Raw genomic sequence first — 18,486 nt, forward strand, 5'->3', positions numbered from 1 at the left:
CACACGCAGATTTATCTTCATATCTGGCTGGTTGGAACAAACACACGGTTATGGATGAGAGCAAATGACAGTTGATCATTTGCTTGGAAATGCTGGAAAACTGACAAACTTTCACTCATCCATAACCATGATGTTTTTTTCCAACCAGCCAGATCTGAAGATAAATCTCACTAGTATATGGGCACCTTAAGTCTAAGGACTGAGGGTATCAATGGTCATTGGCCTGGAGCCGGTGATGACAGGAGGCATTGGCCTGAGAGCTGGGGATGGTTGCTGACGGCCCAGGAGCCAGAGGTAAGTATCAACGGCCTGGTAGCCGGAAGTGAGCATTATAATTTAAAAACACGGTACTCGTGTATTATCTGGACGCCCATCGTATTGCATACCCCTAATTAAGGTATTTTATTATTTATTTATTTACAGTTTCTTATATAGCGCAGCAGATTCCATTGCGCTTTACAATAGTAGACAGTGATAAATCAAACTGGGTAACAACAGACAGACTTGGGGGTTATAGATAATACACAAGTACCAAAAACACTTATAATAGTTTGAAAATGAATCTTAAATATGAACACAAATGCAAATCTGAGCTACATTATCTATATTATATCTATATAAAAAAAAGAACTGTTTTTTTTTTTTTTTGTGGCCCCTTCGCATCTAGCAACAGTAGAGTAACATCCAACAAGGTCTATAGGGCCTTGCTGTCCTTGCAAGGCCTGGGAATGTTACACAGAGTTCTGCAGGCTGTTGGGAATTGTAGTTTAAAATGGAAACACATTTCACACTATTTACAGAGTGCAGATAACAGAGCTAGACTACAACTCCCAGCAGCTCCTGCGGTACTAAGCGACACATATCCAATCTGTAATAGCAGCTGTGTTATTGTGTTACCAAGTGTTATTGGTGATGAGCTATTACCATACAGTACATAATACAAGAGGTGAAAATCAGATTTTTGGTGTTTTAATGCACAATGGAGATGAGTGATGATTCTATCACTAAAATAATATTACTTTTATGACAGACTTAAAAAACTCCATAAATTTTGTTGAAAATTCACTCATTAAGAAAAAGCCTTGAAGACTAAGCGTAATTAATTTCACAGTAGATCCGCCCCTGGTCACAAAAAATGACAAGGTAGGACAAAGGTAATTTGCTCAAATTAATGTTGTCCAAGCAAAGCAGCTCAGTGATTATATCATGGAGGGGGGATTGCTAGGCACATACATACATGTGCTGGATCATCCCCCCCAGGTATCGCCAGTGTTCAGTGTATCAACATCTATAGGTGAGTATTTGTCTCATTTACTGTCTTGTGTGTTCAAAAAGGAGCACTCATATTCTGTGTATCACCTCAAACTTGTATTGCTTATTTAAGGAGGGATAGATCTCAGTATACCCAGACAGGCCGATCCCCAAGTGAAGCACCACGTTATCTTTCAAAACATGCTCAGGCATTGAAGAGGCACCTGCATGTACAGCAGCACCTGTGTGGTTCACAGCGGGATCCAAGTGTGATCACTGCTCTTCCACTGGAGCTATGGGGTGCTCCTGCATAGTTAACTGGCTCTATCCCAGGATTCAGACTCGGTGGCACCCCCTAGATCCTGGCACCCTAGGCAGCTACCTAAAGCTGCCTAGTGATAGAGCCGACCCTGGTTAGGCCTTGTTACCCTCTGCCATCTCCACTAAGCACTGTGATTAAAGAATATTGCAATATCTGCATTTAATGAGATACCTGCTACTGTATGTGACCACAATTAATCGATGTCCCAGAAAGCCATGCATGCTAACCACCATTAAGGGACTCCAAATTCTATTTTGCTTTGAGAAAAAGGGATGCTCATGTCCCAGTACACATATTGGCAGGCATCATATTGGAGGTTGGCTGTTGGCCCATAAAAATAAATGATTGAAGAGTATGAAAGGTTGCTATGGGGCAAACACCTACGTTTTTGGGTACATCCTCGGACTAGATTTTGGAAATATTTGCTCCAATCATGTTACTCAAGGAACAATTCTAAAGGTGCGTACCCACGGTACGATTCATGTTTCGTCCGATATCGTATGCGATGTCACGGGAACGCACTATAGGCTAAAAACCATCAGATTTGGACTGAAAATAATGTACGATCTGCAAACGATATGGTATACGATCTGACGTCACAGCTACTTGGCTAGATCCTGGACGATCACAGTGTTTGCATAATGGGCAGGGATTTCAAAAAAATAACAAACCCCTCATTGGCAGGCTGTAGAAGTGGGTGTTTGCAGGGTTGTATAAAGGCTCAGCAGCCATTTTAAAATTATTGCATTTGTGCAGAGTGACTAGTTTGTATTTCCTCATCAGGTTATTGCAGCTAGTGTGCTAATCAACCTTTTCCAAGGTCAATAATGGATACTTTTCATTGCAATATGCTGGCAGCATATGCAGGAGCTGCTGTGATAGCAGAAAGGGAGAGCTCTAATGATGAGAGAGGAAAAGGCCCCAATAGGGCAAGGCGATCCTGCTGGACCAAGCATTGGCTTTTACAGAGGGAAACTCTCTCTCATATGCCACTACTTGTCCAGATTCGTGAAAACAACCCAGTAGACTACCGTAACTACCTGCGGATGGATGACAGTACATTCCAGGAACTGCTGGGACTGGTGAGGCCCTATATCCAAAGACAGGATACCACCATGCGGAGGGCAATACCTGCAGAGGACAGGCTGATCGTCACTCTGCGTTTCCTGGCAACAGGTAGATCCCTAGCGGATCTGAAGTTTGGGTCCTTGATTTCTCCTCAGGCTTTGGGCCGTATAATTCCTGAAACCTGCAGGGCCCTATATGCTGTCCTCAAGCCACAATACTTGAAGGTAAGGACAATTTAAAAGTCACATTAGTTGTAAATATGTATTCACAGCATCCTCCGTAGAGTATATGCTAATGCACATGGTCCCATTGTGTTCCCACTTAATTGCTTTATTTGAAGTGTCCTTTGTTCTCTATGTGTGCTCCCCGCATGCTCTGAAAGCAGCAGCAGACATATACCTAGAGAAATGAGCACACACCAAATACATTGTTTAATGTTGTAAAATCTGAATTAAACCAGACACCGCTTAAGATTGCTGACCACCCCAGCGGCAAGGCTTACGGAGACGAGGAGGGGGAGAGTTGGGGTGGGGTGGCCCGTAACTGTGTGGTGGCTTTTTTATGGGGCAGGAGAAATCTGCCCAGGTTGGTTTGTTGTACCCCAGTAAAACACAACAAGCATGGGCTTAATACAGGCCTGGCCAACCGCTGCCTCTCAAGATGTTGTGCAACTACAAATCACATCATGCCTTGCCACAGTTCAGCAATAAAGAAAGGTAGTGTTTAAACTGTGGCAAGGCATGGTCGCATTTGTAGTTTGGCAACATCTGTCCATCCTTAATATATATCATACATGGTTTGCAAAGTATAATTATGTCTAGAAGTGTGTACTGCCAATCAATTGTCCTCCTTGGGAAGGCTCAATTGTGAGCATCAACAATGAAATATGCTATAAAGTGATGTAAATATAAACCTCAAATGAAAATCATTTTTCTTCAACCTTTTTTTCTAGTTTCCTACTACCCGTGAGGAATGGCAGGGTATTGCGGCCGATTTTGAGACCAGATGGAACTTTCCAAACTGCGGAGGGGCCATCGATGGGAAGCATGTCCGCATTACACAGCCACCCAAATCTGGTTCCTTGTACTATAACTATAAAGGGTTTTTTAGTGTAGTACTGCTGGCGATAGTGGACGCCAATTATGAATTTGTTTATGTGGATGTGGGTAAAAATGGCAGGGCATCAGATGGAGGTTCACTGAAAGACACTCTTTTTTACCAGCACCTTGCCACAAAGCGCCTAAACCTCCCTTCTAGTGATGATTGCCAAAATGGACTAAATTTTGTTTTCCTAGCTGACGAGGCATTCGCACTCCATGAGCACATCATGCGTCCCTATCCTCAGAGAGTGCTTAATCAGGAGCGTCGTATTTTTAATTACAGGCTTTGCAGGGCGCGACGCACTGTGGAAAATGCCTTCGGCATAATGAGCAACAAGTTCAGGATTTTCCACAGTGCAATCAATATGCGCATCGACAAAATCCAATGGATAGTGCTTGCAAGTTGTGCCCTGCATAATTTTTTGAGGCGCAAATCAAGACACGAATTACCTGTAGTGTCAGAACCGGAACCAGCACAGCAGTCTCAGGACATCGATGGGTGGACCTCCCTTAATGCAAACCCACTGGCACATGGCTCATCACAGCGTGCAAAGCAGGTCAGAGACCAATACCTGGCCTACTTCAATGGAGAGGGTGCATTGGACTGGCAGCTTCAAGCAATTGTCCAAAAGAGGGGACAAAGGAAGAACAAGACAGGGTTTTGGGGCACGCTTAAATGAAAATTAGAAAAATAAGGTAAATGGCAATAGAATTAATATATAACTTTTAATAGATTTCACTTAAAATACGTATGCACGTCAAAACGGCGGCGTCAAGAATATGAGACTTGTAGACAACAGACGATATGTCAGGACTACAAGACAAAAACAAAAACAATAAATGTTTAATAACAATAAAATATTATTAAATTATTTACTATAATAGTAAGTAATGATCTCTGCTGGTTGGCGAAGATTCTTAACACCTGGGGGACCACCCCCAATTTGGTGGGACGTCAGAAAATAGAATAGTATGGTATAATGCTCGTATATCTCACTGATTGATGTGAATTAGTAGTAGGTAGTCGGAGAGGGAATAAAGGGAGGAGAAAGAAGAATAGGACAGTGGTCCTTACTGGGGTGCCTGATGTTGTATAATCACCTGATGCTGATACGACACCAAATATTCCCCATCAGTCCCCCAATGGGTACTGATCTGGCCAATGACTGTTTAGCTGCTGAGATCAGACGAGATCAGGCGGCTCAGTGATGTATGGTCGTATACTCTATCTGGCGGAGCAACACAGGGATTGCATGTTGGACCGACAGACACTTCTGCTTTCCAGGGGCAGCTAAAAACCACAGCCTGTTACGTGAAGTATTGCAGGATGGGTCTAGTCTTGACCATGGATGAGAGAGTGATGAATAATGGAGATGACAGGTATTAAGAGTATTGCAATTTAACAGGTCCTTCTGCTATCCTCCATCATATGATAATATCAGATGGGGGTTGAGAGTGATGACCTGGTAGTGCTCAGCTCAAGAAAATAGAAGATCAAGAGGTTGGTAGGTAATGGAGGGAGGAATGTGCCCCCCCTATCCGGACGGTCTAACTGGTGACATGAAGGAGTTACATGAACACCAGAGTAGATTTGGGGGTTGTGTTGTACAATTCTGTAATTATTCAGTCACTGAGGGACAATAAGGTATAACTGAGTCCCAAAGCAAAAGCACTGATGGTAACACATATATGATGAAAAAATATCACAGATGCTGGTATAAGAAGATTTGAGTTCACGGTAAGGAATTACCAGTAAATTATTGTAACAGAAAACAACAGTCACAGATAACTCGTAGGTAGTGTGTTGTTAGATACACAAGTTAACTTAACTTAAGTTACACAAGTTAAGTTAGATACACAAGTTAACTTAACTTGTGTATCTAACAACACACTACCTACGAGTTATCTGTGACTGTTGTTTTCTGTTACAATAATTTACTGGTAATTCCTTACCGTGAACTCAAATCTTCTTATACCAGCATCTGTGATATTTTTTCATCATATATGTGTTACCATCAGTGCTTTTGCTTTGGGACTCAGTTATACCTTATTGTCCCTCAGTGACTGAATAATTACAGAATTGTACAACACAACCCCCAAATCTACTCTGGTGTTCATGTAACTCCTTCATGTCACCAGTTAGACCGTCCGGATAGGGGGGGCACATTCCTCCCTCCATTACCTACCAACCTCTTGATCTTCTATTTTCTTGAGCTGAGCACTACCAGGTCATCACTCTCAACCCCCATCTGATATTATCATATGATGGAGGATAGCAGAAGGACCTGTTAAATTGCAATACTCTCAATACCTGTCATCTCCATTATTCATCACTCTCTCATCCATGGTCAAGACTAGACCCATCCTGCAATACTTCACGTAACAGGCTGTGGTTTTTAGCTGCCCCTGGAAAGCAGAAGTGTCTGTCGGTCCAACATGCAATCCCTGTGTTGCTCCGCCAGATAGAGTATACGACCATACATCACTGAGCCGCCTGATCTCGTCTGATCTCAGCAGCTAAACAGTCATTGGCCAGATCAGTACCCATTGGGGGACTGATGGGGAATATTTGGTGTCGTATCAGCATCAGGTGATTATACAACATCAGGCACCCCAGTAAGGACCACTGTCCTATTCTTCTTTCTCCTCCCTTTATTCCCTCTCCGACTACCTACTACTAATTCACATCAATCAGTGAGATATACGAGCATTATACCATACTATTCTATTTTCTGACGTCCCACCAAATTGGGGGTGGTCCCCCAGGTGTTAAGAATCTTCGCCAACCAGCAGAGATCATTACTTACTATTATAGTAAATAATTTAATAATATTTTATTGTTATTAAACATTTATTGTTTTTGTTTTTGTCTTGTAGTCCTGACATATCGTCTGTTGTCTACAAGTCTCATATTCTTGACGCCGCCGTTTTGACGTGCATACGTATTTTAAGTGAAATCTATTAAAAGTTATATATTAATTCTATTGCCATTTACCTTATTTTTCTAATTTTCATTTAAGCGTGCCCCAAAACCCTGTCTTGTTCTTCCTTTGTCCCCTCTTTTGGACATTTACACTCTATACAGCTTTGTTGCTGAACCTCTTTGGGAGCACCACCAACCGAGTACCTACGACAATTATTGTCTAAACATTGATCTTATGTTGGTATTCAGAATTCTTGTTACTTAAATAAATCCATACTTGAGCCTGTGACGATCCCCCACCACCTTTTGAATAAAGCTTCAAGCAATTGCCTGATACTGAACCTGCTATTTGTACATATTTGTTTAAGATACATTACTTTGACTGCAATGTCCAAAAAATTTGCATGTGTTGTATTTTTGGAACAAATGCTATGTTTCAAGTATTAAATAAGTTTAGCTTACTATTTTATAAAGTTTATTGTATGTTACCCAAATGTATATTGTTTTTATTGAAAACCCAACTGTGATAGCTGAATGGTAGTGTACACAGATTGTGACGTAGTTATCAATACCTTTGGGGAAAGCAGTAATTTATGAGAACAACAAAGTTTTGCAGAAAACAATATTTATTGCCCTTTCCACAAAAAATTGCAACCAGGCAATGTAGATTTTTTCTTTACAAAATAAAATGTGGTCCTTTCCACAAAAAATTGCAACCAGGCAATGTAGATTTTTTCTTTACCAAAAAAAATGAGGTATGATTTGTTTTCGGATCATAAAAACTATACTTCAAAGTAATGTGTTACAAGAACTTTCCATCAAGCCACATATCACTACTTCCTAACGGCTCAGCATTAACTTCTAGATATCAGGAACAGAGATATCTTAACTACCCAAAGGGACTGCATATATTATAACATTTACAACTTGTACAGATCAGGCTCACAAAGGAGAGTGGCCTGTGCACCCACCCATACAGAGGGGGTACCACTCGGGCCGGGAGTGGAAGTTTGATATTGGGGCTGTGATGAGGTAGCACTTGGGCTACAATACAAGGGTGGGCTTGTATGTTCAGTAAAACTTGGTGGTGGGTATGATGTGCGAGATGGGTATTGGTTAGGGGGAGGACGTTGGCCTTGCTGCGTTGTATATGATGCTGATGATGCAAGGTTAATATCATGCCTTAATTCGCCACTGCGACCCCGTATCATCAGATCATATACAATCCTCTTGAAATGGATGCGCTGGTCTGGTACCATTGCCTCCAATTCCTGTGCAACATGTGTACCAAAAGCATTGAATTCATTGGGTAACTTATGCAGAACCTCCTCTGCACTTTGGAGAAACCGCTCGGCACGGTTTGGTGCTGAACTTGAGGAAGCTCTAGACTTGATTGTGGTGAGGGTCCTCTTGGGTCTTGACGGAGGTGTGCTTTCCACCACCACAGCAGTCTGCTCGGCTTCGGATTGTTGGGTGTTGGGTGGCTCTGTCTCCGCATCCGAAAGAGTGACCTTGAATGTGCACAAAAATAAACTGTCAATAACAAATTACATCAAGCTAAATAACACAGTAAATAATATTATGTATACACTCACCACGTTGCTATTATCTGTTTCCTCCTCTGGCAATAGCCCAGGAGAGACTTCCATCATTGAACACTGTGACTGACTTAGGGGGTCTTGATCCTGTAGGAAATGGAGCTGATCATAGTACCATAAAGATGGTTTTTCAATCTCCTCTACCCCGGCTCCAGAGCGTTTGGAATCCTCATATTTCTTGCGTTCTTTTAAGTATACTGTACGGAAATTTTGAATCTTCTTTTTCACAAACTTTATGTCGGCAGAAGCATTTATGCCTTTGACGTATGTCAGCATTTCCTGCAGTGCCTTGTTGCGTTTCTCCTTATTAGCATAATTTTTGTCCTTGACCCGCCACAGACACTCATTCGCCTCATACATGTCCAGAAATCCTGTCCAAAATTCCTGGTTTGGGGTTGCCATTTCTTAAAAAAAAAAAAAATAATAATTTAATATCAACACAACACTGACATCACATATACTGTAATAAAGCACTTTCTTCACGCAGCTCTCCATCCCCTGTGATAATGCAGCCTCACCCTCCATCCCCTGTGATAATGCAGCCTCAGCCTCCATCCCCTGTGATAATGCAGCCTCCCCCTCCATCCCCTGTGATAATGCAGCGTCACCCTCCATCCCCTTCATGCAGCCAGGTCTCCCATCCCCAACCAAGCACCATTTTCGTGCAGGCACCCCCACCTACCCCTTGATGTATGCAGGCGACCCCTCCCTACCAAGCACCATTTTCATGCAGGCACCCCCACCTACCCCTTGATGTATGCAGGCGACCCCTCCCTACCAAGCACCATTTTCATGCAGGCACCCCCACCTACCCCTTGATGTATGCAGGCGACCCCTCGCTACCAAGCACCATTTTCATGCAGGCTCCCCCACCTACCCCTTGATGTATGCAGGCGACCCCTCCCTACCAAGCACCATTTTCATGCAGGCACCCCCACCTACCCCTTGATGTATGCAGGCGACCCCTCCCAACCAAGCACCATTTTCATGCAGGCACCCCCACCTACCCCTTGATGTATGCAGGCGACCCCTCCCTACCAAGCACCATTTTCATGCACGCACCCCCACCTACCCCTTGATGTATGCAGGCGACCCCTCCCTACCAAGCACCATTTTCATGCAGGCTCCCCCACCTACCCCTTGATGTATGCAGGCGACCCCTCCCTACCAAGCACCATTTTCATGCAGGCACCCCCACCTACCCCTTGATGTATGCAGGCGACCCCTCCCTACCAAGCACCATTTTCATGCAGGCACCCCCACCTACCCCTTGATGTATGCAGGCGACCCCTCCCTACCAAGCACCATTTTCATGCAGGCTCCCCCACCTACCCCTTGATGTATGCAGGCGACCCCTCCCTACCAAGCACCATTTTCATGCAGGCACCCCCACCTACCCCTTGATGTATGCAGGCGACCCCTCCCAACCAAGCACCATTTTCATGCACGCACCCACACCTACCCCTTGATGTATGCAGGCGACCCCTCCCAAACGAGCACCATTTTCTTGCACGCACCCACACCGCAGCTGAAACACCCATGACAAAATGTACTTGCTTTTTGTGCCTGTCTCCAGCTCCTCGTGCCTCCTCTGGGTGTGTGCGTGCGTCGTGGTTTTTTTCCCTTGCTCCAGCTCCTCGGGCCTCCTCTGGGTGCGTGTGCGCCGCGGAATGGCTGATGGGGAGTGTCTGGGCAGTGTCCAGGAAGTGGCCAGGGCGTGCCGCTGATGACGCGCATTGCTTGCTAGAAAGCATACGATACAGTGTGCCGTACGATATGCACTGTATCTTATGCTTTCTAGCCAAAATTCAGTTGCATGCTCACCCGACCAGCTCCCTGCCAGACGATCAGCAGGAGCGCACATCGTACGTCGGATAGTGCGTACACACGGTAAGATATAGTGCACTATCTAGCATGCTATTCGAAACCAGCTAGATAGTGTGCTAGATTTTGCACTATATCTTACCGTGGGTACGCACCTTAAGACATAGCAAAACATGACCAAATCATATTCTATATCAATACTATGGAGTGCCTTACAAGGCTGCAAAATTGCATTTAACTTAAGTGTTTGAATTGTAATTATTTATTTATTTGAAGGGAACAATAATTCAGTTTTTCCCTGTATTTCTATTTCTGTTTTGTTTGATATCTATCGCAGGCACATGCTTTTCCATTGTGGTCAAATCGGTAAGAGGTCTGTTCTGTCTAGTTATTATAATTACTTCCTTAACACTTCTTTATCAATTTCCTTCCTATACTGTATGTTTGGTATAATATGTGGAGAACCACAGAAGACAGACTTCTCTTGTGCTGGTGATAATGAATACTTACTGAGTCCAACAAATGTCCTCACTAGGATAACAATATAAATAACAAGTGGTTGCTACATTTAGGGGGGTATTCAATCTTTGTCGTGCACCCGCAGCACGGGGGAGATGGCTGCGGGGCCCTATTCAATGCTGTCTTCCCCGACAGCATTGATCAGGGGTTTTGCGCAGAACGAGCCTGACAGCACAAGCTGTCAGGCTCGTTCTGCCGAGAAAAGCCGGAAATAGGCGAGCTCCTGGCCGGAGCTCGTCTATTTTCGTCATCAACTCGCGGCAACGCCCCCTTCTCGACGCTCGGCGGCCGGGACATTGAATCCTGACTGCCGAGCTCCAGGCGAGCAAAACGAGAACGGGACAGGGGCACGGCTGTCGAGCTTGCTCGACAGCCGTGCCCCTGACATTGAATACCCCCCTTAAACTATCAATAGCATTTATGAGTCAATCATTGGTTTACAAAAATAGTGGTTATTATTATAATCGGGTGACAAAGGTAGGTATTTATCAAAGCTGGGTGAGAGATACAATTATGAGAAATAAAGTTCCAACCAAATTGTTCCTGTCATTTTTCATACACAGTCTGTAAAATGTGAGATGGATGCTGACTGACTAGTACTTTAGATGTCACAATTTTATCTCTCTCCGTGCATTTATAGTATTGAGAGTATGAGGGGGGTATTCAATCCCTGCCACTATTTCCAGCAGTGTAAATAGCAGTGGGCGTCTTTTCAATGCTATCGTTCCGGACAGCATTGAAGAGACAAAACGGACCTGAAAACTGCCATGGATTGTCAAGATTATGGCCGGATCTCGACAATCTACAGCCGATTTTGCAGGCACGCCACCTTTTCGTCAATCGGCAGGAGGGAATAAAACGGGTCAGGGTCCCAACTGCTGGGACATACCGACAGTCGGGACACGGGATTGAATACCCCCTGAACCTTCAACAATGCATACAATACAAAACCATGCATTTATTTTTATTAGGCATGAGGGTCATTCCATGAAAATGTCCTTTCGTGTAACGTTTGTTACCAGTTTTCATGACAAGCTTTGCTTTAAAATTAAAGCATATTATGTACCACACAAACAACATTTATGTTGCACAAAATAATCAAAACACATGCTCAAAAAATATATTTATATCATCTATTTAGTCAAAAATATAACGTTTGTTACCATGGAATAACCCATGATTGCATATATCTTAGCTGAGACATAACACATCCTGTTATTACTGAAATTCCATATATTTACAGCATGTCCAGAGCAGTTTTAATTGTCTCAATTGTAGGGGCATACTTAATTAGCCATAGGGGTTACCATGGCTTGTTTCAGTGCCAAGAGCTACTCAAATGCTGTGAATTTCTATTTTAGACCCTCCAGAGCTGCAAAGAGAAACCCATGGTATGTAAAGCTTTTTGTCCTTAGCGTGTTAACCCTGGATTCTTAACACAGGCGCCATGGGTTAAATCACATTAGCCTTGGGTTACCATAGGAAATGGGCTTAAAAACGAATTAGCTCCAGATGTTAAACACCACAGCTAATTAAACATGTCCCATATGCTATTAAATAAATAGTTTGTTATATAAAAAATGGTTGAAATATTAATTGAATCCATTTTCGTGTAAAAAAAACTGATTTTTTTATGTTACGTAACCACCACACAAATTACTTAATTTTGCCAAGAAACTGAACTAATGACAAAGTTTAAAAAACAAACAAACAAAAAATAACTAGATGGAAGGGGTTAAATCAACTGCCCTTAACTTCTCCTAAACCTTGCAGACTAGGATGGCAGCCTTCATCATTGGAGCTGTAAAAATACACAGGCAATTTTACATCCACCTTTTACAAATCTTGTACTTTTAGTTATATTTTATTTTACAGAATAAGAACAATGGTGCGCACCACCACACTGTATAACTAGAAATTCCACAGTAGCAGGCTGTTAGCTAACATTATGGTAAAAAGTAGCAGCCATGTGTTAAATTGTCCCGCTGTAGAATTTACGATTTCTCATTCCAGTTGTGAAAATGCCAACAGCTCTATCATTTATACTGTAGAAACAACGATTAGCATTAAAAACATGCTCTCCATTCAGTAGCGAAATATACCTTGGAATAATCTTAACACATTGGAATTTTAATAAAGAAGTTTTCAATTTCTGACAATTTACAGTGAATTCCGATTTTAAAGTTTGTTTTCATTTCAGGTGAAACGTGATCACATAAAATAAATGATTTTTATTCTTAATACTTCAGTCAACATATGTTGCAGCTTTATCTAAAACATATTCAATTATAAATGTATTAACTTTAATTTTGAATGCATACAGTATTTCTGTTAGTACATATCTTGCAAAACTTGTGATTTGCAAGTATATTGTAGATTTCATTTTGTGTTAAAATAAAAGTTCCTTTACGATCATTAGAATGTTTTTATATTACTATTTCTTTAACTGTATGCTATTTCTGCGTTATTTATTTGCACAGTATAATACGTATTGCAAAGGCATGCAAACATGTCATGTTGCTGTATTCCATTAAACACATATTTTAAAAGTATTTGCCAAAACAACAAAAGTTGCCTTGTTTAAAACCACAACTGTCATATGGTTCCTCTTTACAGACACGCACCACATTATTCAAAGAAGGCTACTTTGAAGGCATTGAGTGCAATGTGATAACAATTAACCATCCGAATGGGTGGCAATCAAAGGGAAGTTAAACCAATGAGGCCATGGTGGTAAAAAGGGGGTGGGGCCAAGTGGGTTGTCTCTGGAAAAAGAGAATGTCACAAGGCTGTCTTAATTCTGACGAAAGAAACCATCACAAGCAATCACAAGAGGAAAAGGTACTAATACACATATACTATTGCTACATATAGTCATCAGCTTTCTTTTACTAAATGATCACATATTGTATTGATAAATAGAACTTTGCAAGCTATTTATTTGTATACACACATTTTTTATTAATGCATCTATTAGCTATTGACTACATGTACTGTATACATGTCTTCCTGGTGCAAACTTTTAGTGAGATTGGACATTGCACCATGAGTTTTAAACACAAATACTGCTAATCAGAATAATGTGTATGAAATGATTGTCTGTGCTCTGTAAATCACCAAATATTTTGCTATTGTCACAAAAATTACAGCATATGTAACTAAGGGGTAGGTGTATGAAGCAGTGATAAGGGAGAAGTGATAAAGTGCCTGGCACTTTATCACCAACCAATCAGCTCCTAGCTGTCCTTTTTTAAACCCAGCCTGTAACTTAACAGTCAGGAGCTGATTGGCTGGTGATAAACTACCAGACACCTTATCACTTCTCCTCCCTATCACTGCTTCATACATCTATCCCTGAATTCATAATAACAGGGACAGCAATGTGCTATTTGTAACAGGTTATCTGCTATGGTTCTTCATGCTATGGGCTGGTAAGATACTGACATGTTTTATAACATTTATACAGGGAAAGAGAGAAGTAGATTATTTTGCTGGGGCATTCTGTATTAATGTACATATCTGACTCATGGGAGCACCATGAAAAAAGTTGGTTATTTGAGACATTATTTTCCTTGGCAGTGATGCATCTATAATGGGTGTGATGTGCACGGTGCACCCAGGCCCCTGGGTCCCTGGGGGGCCCACAGTGCACACACTGCCCTCATTTTTAATACTTACCCCTCCGGAGTCCCGCTATGAAGGCAGTTGTGCACCTGCACATTAGAGTCTGACCAGGGCCGGCGCCACCACTAGGCAGGTCTAGGCATTTGCCTAGGGCGCCGGCCACTGGAGGGCGGTAGTGAGCTGGAAAGCTCTACCACCGCAGCAGCAGCGGAGCAGAAGAGCCGGAGGGAGAAGCAGGTGTTCGGTGAGTGAACACTCCCCCCCCCCCCCCCAGCAGCATGGCGACCATATCGCACCCCCCCCCCCACACACACACAAACACACCGCGGAGCAGGAATGCTGGAGGGAGAAGCAGTGTTCTGTGAGTGAACACACTCTCTCCCCCCCCCCTCCGCAGCAAGACACACCGCGCACCGCCCCCGGCCGGGCAGAGACACCGTGAACCTCCCCCCGGTGGCCGGGCAGAGACCATGCGCACCCACCCCCCAGCAGTTGAGCGCCGGGGCACCCCACCCGCCTGGGGCGCTCCGGTGCCTAGCACCGGCCCTGAGTCTGACCCCTCTAGTGCCCAGACTCTACTGAGCTGTGCACTACAGCAGTGCTGGCCGGGAGAGAGGAGTGGGTCTGAATGGAGGAGGCTGCACCTGGGCCTCCTCCTCTCTTAAAGCACCTCTGCTCCTTGGGGTTTATTTATTAAGATGGAACTTCTATTTCAGATGGGTTGTTGCTATGGGCAACCAATCAGAGTGTATCTGTTATCTTCTAGAAGGTGTTAAATAAATAATAAGTAGACTCTGATTGGCTGCTGCAGGCAACATCCCATCTTCATTAGAACACCCATCTTAGTAAATAAACCCCCTTGTGTTCTCTATGATTTATAAAATGTCTCATGTTGATGTCTTTTGTAATCAGGGAAAGAAAGATAAATCTGCTGACAGTATACAGCAGTCTTTTGAAGGCATGCAGGAGTGTAAGGCCAAGGAAAGGACCTTTTGCAGTTCTATCAATTTGTGACATGTAACAAGTAGTGAGCGTTCATGCCATTGTCTTCACAAAAATTAAACTAAAAAAAGTCTTAGCTGCAAAGCTTCAATGTATTTAATCAAAACCTTCAGAACACATTTACCAGCAACATTAAAATAGAAAAGGGTAGCATTGCACATGAACACAGGTACAGATGTAGCGCCGCTCATCCAGTGCCATGGCTCACCAGACCACCCCCCGCTGGCATCCCACGCGGGCGTCCAAGTTTCCCGGATGGGAACCCTGCCCGTCTCCACTTCAGGGAGATGGGCAGGGTTAGGGGGGAGCATGGATGTGGGAGAATGCGGCGTGGGCCGGCGGTGAGGTGGCGGGGATCCTGGGGGAGCCCCGTTGCAAGGGGATGCACGCGCGTCCCTTTTTGAAGGCTGGCGGGGGCTGGCGCATGGCGGATCCACCACCAGCCCCTGCAAAGATGAGCGGTGCTACATCTGTAAATATTACAGTAAAATGTAAGTACATTTACCCCCATTGCGGGCAATTTACAGATATTTTTTAGTGAAACCAACCTTGAAAGATCGTCTGGCCATTTATACAAATAGGTACCAATACTTTTCTGATCCACATTGAGAAAACTTTTTTACTTACTGCATGTCGAGTTATTTTATGTACAGTAGTAGGTTATTTGGTACTTATGTAGTATCTGGGCATCCGATTTAGAAATCGGATCGGATCGCATCGCATCGCATCACATGCGACCAAATCGTATGCGATGGTCAAGATTTTTCCATAGGATTCAATGTTAAAATGGTCTGAGTCCATTTTAACATAAAATTCAATGGGAAAAAGGGGTCCTTTTCCTTTCCCCACTATCCAAGTGGGCATGGAGTTGGATATAAACCTGTGGCGAGCGTAGCGAGCCACCGAGCCCGAAGTGTGGCGAGCGTAGCGAGCCCCGCGAGGGGACACAGAATACTTTTTAAGAAATATGCGTCCCCTGGCGGGGCTCGCTTCGCTCGCCACGCTTCGGGCTCGGTGGCTCGCTGCGCTCGCCACTCTATATAAAATCAACTATATGCCCACTTGGATAGTGGGGAAATGAACAGGACCTTCTTAACATTGAATCCTATGCAAAATCGCATCGAATCGCATCGCATTGCATCTGATTGTATGCCTTAAGGTAAGGCATACAATCACAAAATCGGACGCCCAGATACTATATAAGTACCGGTTATTTTCATCAGAATGCAAAGTTTTCACCCAACAAATATCTGTTTATACTGTACATCTCTCATTTTATAACATTATGTAGTATAATTTATAATATATTACCATTTTAATGTATTGGAATGTGAGGGGACAGAATAAGGGGTGTGATATAATTACCCGACAGTCGGGATTCCGACAGTCATTACTCAGACGTCGGAATCCCGACTGCACAGCGGGGGGAGCACAATGAAGCCCCATGCGGGCTCACTGCGCTCGCCACGCTGTGGGCGCGCTGCGCTCACCACCTATTTTATTCTCCCTCTATGGGGGTCGTGGACCCCCACGAGGGAGCAGTCGGGATTCCGACGTTGGAGTAATGACTGTCGGAATCCCGACTGTCGGGGAGCCGTCCGGCACCCCAGAATAAGAAGATCTGTTCTGTGGTATAGATCCAGATAAAATCACAGGGGTAAATGTATGAAACAATGAAAAGAGTGGAGAAGTAGGCCATTGGAGAAGTTGGCCATGGCAACCAATCAGCTGCTCTGTATAATGTCATAGAAGGCATGTGATAAATGTTAGCTCAAAGCTGATTGGTTGCCATGGCCAACTACTCCACTGGCTCACTTCTACACTGTTTTCAATGCTTCATGAATAGACCCCATTGTAAGAATTTTAGAATGTATATTGTACTTTATATAGCTCTGTTTATTTTACTCCCTGTTTACACAATTTCTCCAGTGTTCTTTTAAAAAGTGTGCAGCTTACTACAGTGTGTGATCATTGTTTTACAAGAGATTAGCTACTGCTTTTTACTGCATGGAAACAACTTTATCAGATGAAGGCAGATGTAGAAACTGCAAGGGGAGAAGTACGTGAATGAAAAAGACATATAAATGTCTGTCCAAGATGTAAATACGGCATTTATCTTGCTTTTATGAAGGAAATTTAAGTTTGTTTCATTTATACAGAATAGACCATAATAGCTACCAGCATGGATACTGAGGTGTACACATACACCAATCGTCGAACAGTGCCAAACAGCCACACACTCTTCTACCAAATATGCATCTCATTTCCCTCACTAATGCATACCTCCCAACATTTCCAATGGTTTATTGGGATTCCTGACCGAAAAGAGGGCATGATCTCTGTAATAGTGTGCATGGCTTTACTGGAATGTTATGATTGAGAGCCATGCTTTCCATTTTCATAACTGTCAGGGATGCCCAGAGCTCAGTTAACTCCTGGCATGCCCCCAGACCCTTTGCATCATGTGAATAGACACTGTGCATATACGCACAATATTTATTCACAGCTGCTCAACTAAGAGTAGTGAGTGATCAGAGGACTCACAACTGCACCCAACCCCCCATGCCCCCACCCCCCCCCATGCGGGACACAGCAGCCCATGGGTTTGACAGTGAAAAAGTCTTAGAAGAACAAGACTGTCCTGCAAAAATCGGGACAGTTAGGAGGTATGCTAATGTGACAAAAGTGCAATGCGTGATAGCCTTGGACACTAGCCTTAGTGCGAGCATTGCATAAAGCTTGCTTGACAAAGAGCACATATACCCGAAACGTGTTGGACCACACTGCATGCTGTTATTAAGACCTTGGACTCACTGATCTACTGCCATTCAGCCTGGAAATAGGGAGAGACTGCAGACTGCCTATTTTGTTCACCATCCATTCCTACGCTCGCCACAACTTTTTGGTAGGATTCTCACTTTTTCATTTGTTATATTCTAAAGAATTTACTTTGGTGATATTGGACTATGATGACTGAGAAATAGAAATAGTCATTGGTTCCTTATATTTATTCTCACCATCGCTTTGACATTCACCACCATTCCCTGGTAGTATATCTCCCATGCTTTTTAATCTGTGCGATTCCATTTTTAAGTGTTTATTTCCTTTTTAATAAATTATTTGTGTGGTAGAATACGGTGCGCCAAAAGTTTTCTGTGCACATTTCCCTTGCTTGATCTATTAACCATTGGGTACTGAGAATACCCTAGCACTAATACTTGGGCTGCACTGATTTAGAGCGCGTCTATTTTTCAC

General features: G+C 43.3%; 1 protein-coding gene across 1 annotated transcript in view; it reads left to right on the plus strand.

Moving 5' to 3' along the window:
* The first annotated feature begins 13,413 nt into the window (after positions 1-13,413).
* Positions 13,414-18,486, plus strand: part of F13A1 (coagulation factor XIII A chain) — a 142,499-nt gene continuing 137,426 nt past the window's right edge. Inside the window, exon 1 of the mRNA XM_083187984.1 lies at positions 13,414-13,446. The gene's annotated coding sequence lies outside the window, so the exon portion shown is untranslated. The remainder of the gene's footprint in view (positions 13,447-18,486) is intronic.

Source organism: Crinia signifera, chromosome 5 (assembly GCF_055691185.1).
Source record: "Crinia signifera chromosome 5, ASM5569118v1, whole genome shotgun sequence".
Classification (NCBI taxonomy): domain Eukaryota; kingdom Metazoa; phylum Chordata; class Amphibia; order Anura; family Myobatrachidae; genus Crinia; species Crinia signifera.